The following is a 9,218-nucleotide window of genomic DNA, read 5'->3' on the forward strand; positions in this document are numbered from 1 at the left end:
TCTCAGCCCTGGCTTAGGCCAATCATGACGATTACATTCCCCTTGCCAGGATTGGTTTAGTGAAGAGTATGTGATCCAACCCTGGCCAATGGGACCTGAGGGGAAGCCTGATAGGGAGGCTTTCAATAAAAGTTTTCTACCTTTAAAGATGCCTAGGAGGAAATTCCTTCTTCAGTAAACATTGTCATGTCTATGCGTGACGGCAGGCACTGCTGCATCCATCTTGTGACTATGAGGCAAGACATTGCCAACATGGGAAGGAGGCTGACACCTCTTTGAAGACATCATTGAGCCACTGAATTTCCAAACTGTAGAACTTCTCTCCCTTGTTAAGTATGTAAATGAACTCCTTATGGGTTAAAGCATATTTAGTTGGAGTTTCTGTTCCTTGCTGCTCAAAGCCTCCTGACTGGCATACAGGGAGCCTCTGGCTCCCGTGGCATTTGTCTAGTTGTTCAGTGGCACTTCCACATTTTGGCTCCTAGTCTGAGGGGTGGTGGAGACTGGAAACTAACATTTGTGAGGTTCCTACTACAAATGCATTGTCTCATCTCTTCCACTCAGTAACTACAGGCAAGTAAAGTAGGTTCTTTTACTCTCAATTTATGGATAAGGAAACTGAAGTGCAGTCAGGTAAAGTGACTTGTCCAGGGCCATACAGCTCGGCTCCCCATCACCCACTGGATAAAACCCAAACTTATTGTTATGGCATTCAGTGCCCTTCAGGATCCTTGGTCCCTTCTACCCTCTTCAGGTTCAAACCTCACCATTCCACACTCCCCACCAGGCCCCAAGCTCTGGTCAGACTGAACTTCCTTGTGTCCCCAGTGTGCCCATCGCACATGTTGCTCCTTCTGCCCGGGACCTATTTCCCTTCAGCCTGACTTGTCCCTCCTTAAGCACTGAGTTGGCTGTCTCTCGGAAGACTTTCTTGGTCACCCCAGCTGGCTCAGCCTTCCGCTGCCCACCTTCAGTGCCCTGCACTTCCCTCACCCATGCTCTCTCATGCTTTCCTGTAATTGCCTGGAGTCATGTCTGTCTTCCCATGAGACTGTGAGTTTCAGGAGGTTTAACATGGTGGTGCGGGGCAGTGGTCAAAAGCATGGACTCTGGCAGCTTCACTGTCAGCTCCATCATTTCCTAGCGATGCAACTATGGAGCGTTATTTTTTTCCAGAGATTTTATTTATTTATTTGACAGAGAGAGACACAGCGAGAGAGGGAACACAAGGAGGGGGAGTGGGAGAGGGAGAAGCAGGCTTCCGCGGAGCAGGGAGCCCGATGTGGGGCTCGATCCCAGGACCCTGGGGTCATGACCTGAGCCGAAGGCAGATGCTCAATGACTGAGCCACCCAGGCTCCCCGTATCATTTTTTTAAAAAGATTTTATTTATTTATTTAAGAGAGTGAGAGAGAGAATGAGTTGGGGGAGGGGCAGAAGAATAAGCAGGACTCGATCCCAGGCCCCCGGGATCATGACCTGAGCCGAAGGCAGACACTTAAAGGACTGAGCCACCCAGGCATCCCTATGCTGCATCATTTTCTCTCTCTGTGCCAGTGTCACTCCCCATAAGGTAGGCGTATTCAATATATCCTACCTTGTATGATCGTTGTGAGGACTAAATGAGTTCATTCATGTAAAATACTTAGAACAGTGCCCAGCACATAGCAAGTATGACTAGATCCTATTTTTATTATCTGTGTACCCAAAGCACTTGGCACCTACCAGACGTTTAGCAAGTATTTGTTGAATAAATGAATGGAGCGGTTGTGATGGTTAATTTAGAACTTGACTGGGCCACAGGATGCCCAGATATGTAGGAAACATTATTTCTGGGTGTGGCTGTGAGGGTGTTTTTGGAAGAGATGAACATATGAGTTGGTAGACTGAGTGAAGCAGATCGCCCTCCCCAGGGTGGGTGGGCATCACTGAAGCAGTGGAGGATCTGAATAGAACAAAAACGTGGAGGGAGGGCGAACTCACTGTCTGCCTGAATGCTTGAACAGGAGATTTGGTCTTCGGCACTCACCCGGGGACTGACACCAGCAGCTGGCCTGGATCTTGGGCCTTTGAGCTTGGACTTTAACTACACCACCAGCTTTCGTGGGTCTCCTGCTAATCATGGGACTTCTCAGTCTCCATGATTTCATAATGAGCCAACTCCTATAATAAATTGCCTGCCTGTCTGTCTATCTATCATCTATCTATCTATCTATCTTTCTATCTATCTATCTATCTATCTATCATCTATCTATCATCTATCTATCTATCTATCATTGGTTCTGTTCCTCTGGAGAACCCTAATGCAGAGGTGGAACTGAGATTACCCAGAACACAACCCATTGGGCACCAATGTGGCCTGAAGTCAAATGCTGCTAAGGCTCTTGAATCAGACACACCTGGGCTCAGATCCTGGCTGTGTGACCTTGAACAAGTTACTTCACCTCACTGTGTTCCATTTCCTCATCTGTAAAATGAGGGAACCAATCTCTACCATAGGAGATTGTTATGTCTACGAAAAATTCACCTGGCACGGAGCCCAGTATATAGTAGGGGCTCAAATACCTTCAGTTTCCTTGCCCCCAACCCGTGTTATAATTTTGCCAAGGGGCACATCATAAGAAAGGATGTTAGGAAGTTGGCTTCTGTCCACTTAAAATCTCGAAAGATAAAGTAGTCTTTGTGATTTAAGGACCCATTCCCTGCCCTGTGCTGTCTAGGCCCCTCCCCCACCATTCCAGGGGCCTTTGAACTTACTCAGCTCTGACAGGAAATGGACCCCCCACAGCAGAGAGATCGGAAGGAGCAGGCCCTCCCTGCCTGCTTCCCGCAGAGCTAAAGGAAGCAGGAACAACACTGAGGAGTGGAGGCAGCCCTGGGTGAGCACTGTGGCCCCCACGCTGGTCCCAAGTTACCCCCCACCCCAGCTACCTGTGTGACCTTGACCGGGGTCTGCTCCTCTCAGGGCTCCACTGGACCCATCTGTCCAATGAAGTTGGGCTCCATGACCTCTGCGGTCCCTTCCGGAGCAGGCATTCTGGGATGCAGGAAGTGGGACCCCTTGGCTGCTAGGGAGATCAAAGGGTGGCTTCCCAGAGGAGGCCTCACAGCTGCCTGCCCTCTGGAGCAGCTCCTGGCTTCCTGCTCTGCACGGAGCCTGCTGTGCAGCCCTGGGAACTGCGGAGGCCCCAGCCAAGGTCCAAGGTCGGACATGAGGCTTCCTCAACCGCCTCCCACTCCCATCCCCAGTCTGAAGTCATAGGCTTGAGATACTTGACTCCATTTTCCTCTGTTAGCCACCTGGGATGGAGGTACCATGCTGTGTATTCCTCAAGTTTAATTCACAGGAAATGCCTGTGTATGCCTTAGGACCCTGGGGAACTTCCCTCTTCACCCTTCCGGAAGCCCTCAGGACCATGCAGGGTTAATGAATCCGATCCATGCTCCTCATCTGGCTTTTGAGGCTCATCACACCTGCTTTGCCTGGCGTCCCAGCCTCCGGTTCTGGCTGGCTGATCTCTCCTTGCTCTGCTCAATGCCACCTCTACACCTTTATAGGTGCTGTCCCTGCCCTGCACACCCCCTCCTTGCCCTCCCTGTACTCATAGCCTGACCTAGGACAGGTGCTTTTCTAGGTCATCTCACTTCTTCCTGGCAAAAGCCTCTGAAGGAGACATTCTTGCTGCCTTCATTTTCCAGGAGGAGGAGACAGACTGGGAAAGGTGAGGTGCCCTGCTGAAGGTCTCTGGGCAGCTCCAGGCTGAGCCCAGTCTAGAAGCTGGCCTCCTTCCTCCACCTCCCATGCCCGGCCCACACTATCTCCTCCCTGCTTCCATTGGCACAGACTCTTGGGTTTGCATAGCACAGAAATCCGACCTGAAGAAGCTTCAGCCAAAAGGATAGTTATTGATACCTTAGAAAGAGACCTGGGTTGACTTTAGAGTGGAACTCAGGAGCCAAACTATGGGCAGCAAACACTGACTTGGCTACTTCTCATCGTGCAAGTGAGGACACCTCCCAGTGCTTCGGTCTTCTTGTCTACACGACAGGGTTCTAATGACACCTCCTTCACTGGGTTGCTGGGAAGGGTCAATGAGTTAGGACAGTGACTGTAACCCACAATCAGAAAGCTATTTTATATCATGACCCAGTACACACATAATATAAAACAGGAGCCATAAAACAATATTTACCCTTACCATGTGTGGTATACTCTGATAATTTCTGTTGCCGTTTAGTCTAGTCTATTCTGTTTATTACAAAATATTGGTACCAACTCCTTAAAATGATTTCACGGCCCCTCCCCCTCCTAGAGTGGCTAGAGTTTGAAAATTGTTAGTGTCTATTAAGAGCTTAGCAAAGCAGGGGCGCCTGGGTGGCTCAGTTGGTTAAGTGGCTGCCTTCGGCTCAGGTCATGATCCTGGGGTCTTGGGATAGAGCCCCGCATCCGGCTCCCTGCTCAGCGGAGAGCCTGCTTCTCCCTCTCCATCTGCCTGCCACTCTGCCTACTTGTGCTCTCTTTCTCTCTGTCAAATAAATAAATAAAATCTTAAAAAAAAAAAAAACTTTAGCAAAGCATCTGGCACAGAACATTAGCTACTCTTATCATGGTTGTTATTAATTGCAGACTGAACAAGACTAGAGAAGGATGGGTTTTGATTGTAGCAGGTACCTGAGTGCATCAGGAAGGGCTCTCTCTGGCCTCTGTCTCTCACCTCTCCCTGTGTCAGCATCTCTTCCATACCCTTGACCTTCCCCACTCATAGGAGCCAGAGTTGCAGGCTGCTCTCAGATGACATCAGTATGGCTCTCCCACCAGAAAGGAGAAGAGTGCTTTCCTCCCCCCCACCCCCCGCTGCCGCCCAGCTTCCCCAATAATCACAGCTAACATTTATCGAGTGCTAACGAGGGCCAGACAGTCTTCTAAATCTTGACACTATTCTCTAACTCAGTCCTCATGACAGCCTGGAGTCCACGGCAGAGATTGGCTGGATGCTCATCAGATCCATTTCCTCTTCCTGGACCCGCAGGTGAACTGCATTTCCTCGTCCCCATGCGTCTGGGTGGGGCCGTAGGACTAGCTCTTGCCAATGGAATGGGAGTAGAAATAACCTGTGGTTCAAGGCAGCATGGCCTTCGCTGTGCTCTCTTTAATCGGCCAGTGAGCTGGAGGACAGGGCAATCTTGAGGCCATGTGTCAAAGGTGATGGAACCACATGAACACTGGTCTCTGAATGACCTCATGGAGCAGAGCTGATGGAGCACTGCTGGCCTCTGACCATCAGCAGTGGCGTAGGACCAACATAAGGAATAACTTTTCCTTGTCCTAAAGCCAATGAGCTACTGGGGCTGTTTGTTATAGCAGCCAGCACCATGCAGCCTGACTAATACAAAGTACCTGTTTGTCCATAGTTTACAGATAAGGAAATTGAGGCATCGAGAGGCTAAATAATATACATTTTCTGGCAAAGCTAGCAGGTGAGGAAGCCAGGATTTGAGTGCGGAACTTCATTACGAACCCATATTCATTTTTCTGTGCAGTAGATCAAGGTTCAGCAAGCTCGACCCACCATAGGCCAAATCCAGCCAGTACTATTCCTTTATGTATCATCTTTGGCTGAGTTCACCTGCAAGGGCAGAATTTAGCACAGAATTGATCACTGGGAAAGAGACCATATCTCCCTTCCACACCAAAGCTGAAAATATTTACTATTTATCTTTTTATTAAAAAAAAAAAAAGTGTGGAACCCCTGCTCTAAATTGAAAAATAACTTTTCTTCCAAAGTCAGTTTGAGTCATGTGCCCTTGGGTGGACTAATCATCATAGCTGAGGAGAGTGAGGTGCTGTGATTGGCCAAGCTAAGGTCAGGTGCTTGCCCCTCAGCCCCTCATTGCAGCCAGGAAGACAGAGTCATATACAAATATACAGGGGACACCTGGGTGGCTCAGTCTGTTAAAGTGTCTGACTTTGGCTCAGGTCATGATCTCAGGGTCCTGGGATGGAGCCCCATGTGGGGCTCCGTGCTCAGAGGGGAGTCTGCTTGTCCCTCTGCCTCTGCTTCTGCCCCTCCCCCCCACCAGCTAGTGCTCTCTCGTGCGCGCTCTCTCTCTCTCAAATAAATAAATAAATAAAAGATTTTTAAAAATATGCAGAGCCAGACTAAAAGGAGAATGTTATGGACTGAATTGTGCCCCCTTAAAATTCTTATGTTGAAACTCTAACGCCCAATAAGACTACATTTGGAGATAGGGCTTTTAAGGAGGTGATTAAATAATAAGGTCACAAAGTCATATAGGTCATATAAGGTCACCGGAGTCCTTCTAAGAAGAGGAAGAGACAGCAGAATTTGCTCTGTCCATGTGCACACAGAGATCGGGCCGTGTGCAGATAATGAGAAGGTGTTGTCTGCAAGCTGAGCAGAGAGTCCTCGCCAGGAACCAACCTTTCCTGGAACCTTGATTTTGGACTTCTAGCCTCCAGAACATGAGAAAATAAATTTCTGCTCTTTAAGCCACCCAGTCTGTGGTATGAGTAGATGAATACAGGAGGAGTGGCTTTCCAAATGGTGTGTGTTGGTTGAGGGCACGGGGGACACAGACATGATGAATTCGCACCAGGAGAATCACTATGAGCCAGGTAACACCCACCCCATCCTCTAATCTGTACTGCTGTGCCATTATCAAATGCAATTAACATAGTATCTGGTGGGGAGTTGCAGCCAAAATCCAAAATAGATCTCAGATTTGCTCTCTCCAGCTCTAATATCCTTGGCAAGACCCCACACATGGCCCCTGAGGGGGGGTCCCCTAGGTCGTTTTCCTTGTACTCATATGCATATTGGTACAGAGACACACACTGGTGTGCATTATACATATTGGCACACACCAGAAAGTAAGGAAGTGCTCAAAAGAATGATGGGGGCATATCAAAAGGACACAGGAGCTAACTTGAAGAGGCTCCCACTGGCCGAATCAGGGACAATCTGAAAGTCAAAATAATAAATGATAATAATGGATTATAACCTGTTGAATAAAATAATCTACGAGTCTGTACAGAAGAAAAGGAAAGAAGGATGGGAGGGAGGGAGGGGAAGGAAGGGAGGGAGGGGAAGGAAGAGAGGGAGGGGAAGGAAGGGAGGGAGGGGGAAGGAACGGAAGGAAGAGAGGGAAGGAAGGAAGGAAGGAAGGAAGGAAGGAAGGAAGGAAGGAAGGAAGGAAGGAAGAAAGATGCTTTTTCCTTGTGGTAGTATATCATCTACTAAATATAGAAGGAATGAAAATTAGAAAATCACAGCGACTGACCCCCCTGGGCAAAGCCCCCTACCAGAAGTGTGGGGGCAAGGAGACCCCAAAATGCAGAATAAAAAATGCTCAGGTCAAAATATCATCAAAGGATGGTAGAACTAGTGGGTAAAATCCTACCAAGGACAGCATATTAATGTCATCTCAGAGTATCTCCCCCACGCTACTTATAAGTTACAAAGGGAAACATGGAAACTTCACAAACGATCAAAGTGAACACTGCCAGTATCAGGAAGAGCTGACTGGTGTAATTCCTGATATAAGGCACCACATTAGAGGCACTCACAGGTGTGGCCGCGTGGCGGGGAGTCCCTGCTCTGGGCGCAGGCAGTTAGGGGGTACATTGCGTTCTAAAATTTTAAAATCGTGAAACTGACTAAAGTGATTTCTTTTTTATTATCACCATGTGCCAGCAATTGGGTGATGAAGCAGTCCCCTCTGAAAGCATCCAAGTGATTGCTGCCATGACTTTGAGTTTTAACTATATATCTAATTACATATTTGGTATATATTTAATCATGTGTGTGTATATGTAAACATATACATGCGTATGCATTTCAAATGAGCATATTTTAATCACTTCTCTTCCAATAAACGTTGGGTTCGAAGTTGAGTTTGTTTGGTGAATTCCCAGTTACACAGCTGGCCCTGGTGGATGTGGGCTCTGCAGAATGTGTTTCTTTTTTCAGAGTGAGATAATTTCAGTTCCTAACCATTCAAGCTAACTTTGGTGCGGTTTGTGCCTTCAAGCCCTGCGGAACTGCCTATCCCGTGTTTAAACAGTAGGTTCAAAATAAGCAATGGCGGCAGAGAGATGGCAAAGAAACGAGACCCGAGTCAGTTTCATTCTGACGTTTGGTGTGATTACCTGGAGTCTTTTTCCCACGTGTGACTTTTTTTTTTTGGAACTTCAGAAAAAATGGAGTCGTTCTTTTCAGCCTCGTTCCACTGATGGGAAACGCTGCAGAAGGAAGCACACGGGAAAAGGCTCTCCCAGGCAAAACGATCGCGCCGCATGCAGCTGTGTGTGTAGTGGAGATGATTTGAAAAGTGAACCTCAGCCTTTGAAGAACGGTGTGATCCAAAGGGGGATCCGTTCAGATGTTGCTCTCCGCTGTATGTGACTGTTTTTTTCCTGAGTTATCTTTTATCACGTGTGAAGTTTTAGGTGAGGTCAATCAGACACAAAAATACTTGAATCCGCCAGGATCTGCCTGGGTCACGGTACAGTATAACATCCAGCTTTAACATTGCTTCTCGAAGGCTGGGCGCACAGAGACGGCGGCGAAGTTCATTAACTATGCAACAACACATGTAAGGAAGTGGACATTCACAGAGAAAAAAATAATCAGATTTCCAAGAAGAGAGTGGGGAGGAGCAGCAGAAGATGCTGGTCTTAGTCTGCCAGAAGAAATAAAAGGGAAATGCTTGGATGCTGCAATCGTTTTCAGCAAGAATTGGATACACTTGAAAGACAGTGGATCAAACAATGTTAGTTTTCAGCCATTTTGTCTGTTTTTGCAAAAGAAGAAAAACTTTGGAAGTTGTTTTGTTGTTGTTTTTTTTTTAACCAAGTATAATAGAAATATTTGATGAATTTTCTGGTAAATATGTTTTAGTGGAAATTTTTTTGACGGTAGAGATGTTTGAATCAGTATCAATCCCAAACAAACAAAGCCATGAGCTGCATTGCAATTTCTTGGTTTTATTATGAAAGGGATTTTTATGAGTCTCTTCCAAACTTACCCCTGTGTTTAAAACTTTTTTATAACTATCTGTATATTGTTGATTCATATGAAAGAAACTTTTTTTTTTAAAGATTTATTTATTCATCTTAGAGAGAGAGAGAGAGAGCAAGGGGGAGGGGCAGAGGGAGATGGAGAGACAGAATCCCCAAGCAGATCCCCCACTGAGTGT

The sequence above is a fragment of the Leptonychotes weddellii genome, chromosome 4 (assembly GCF_054177405.1).
Source record: "Leptonychotes weddellii isolate Sample4059 chromosome 4, ASM5417740v2, whole genome shotgun sequence".
Lineage (NCBI taxonomy): Eukaryota > Metazoa > Chordata > Mammalia > Carnivora > Phocidae > Leptonychotes > Leptonychotes weddellii.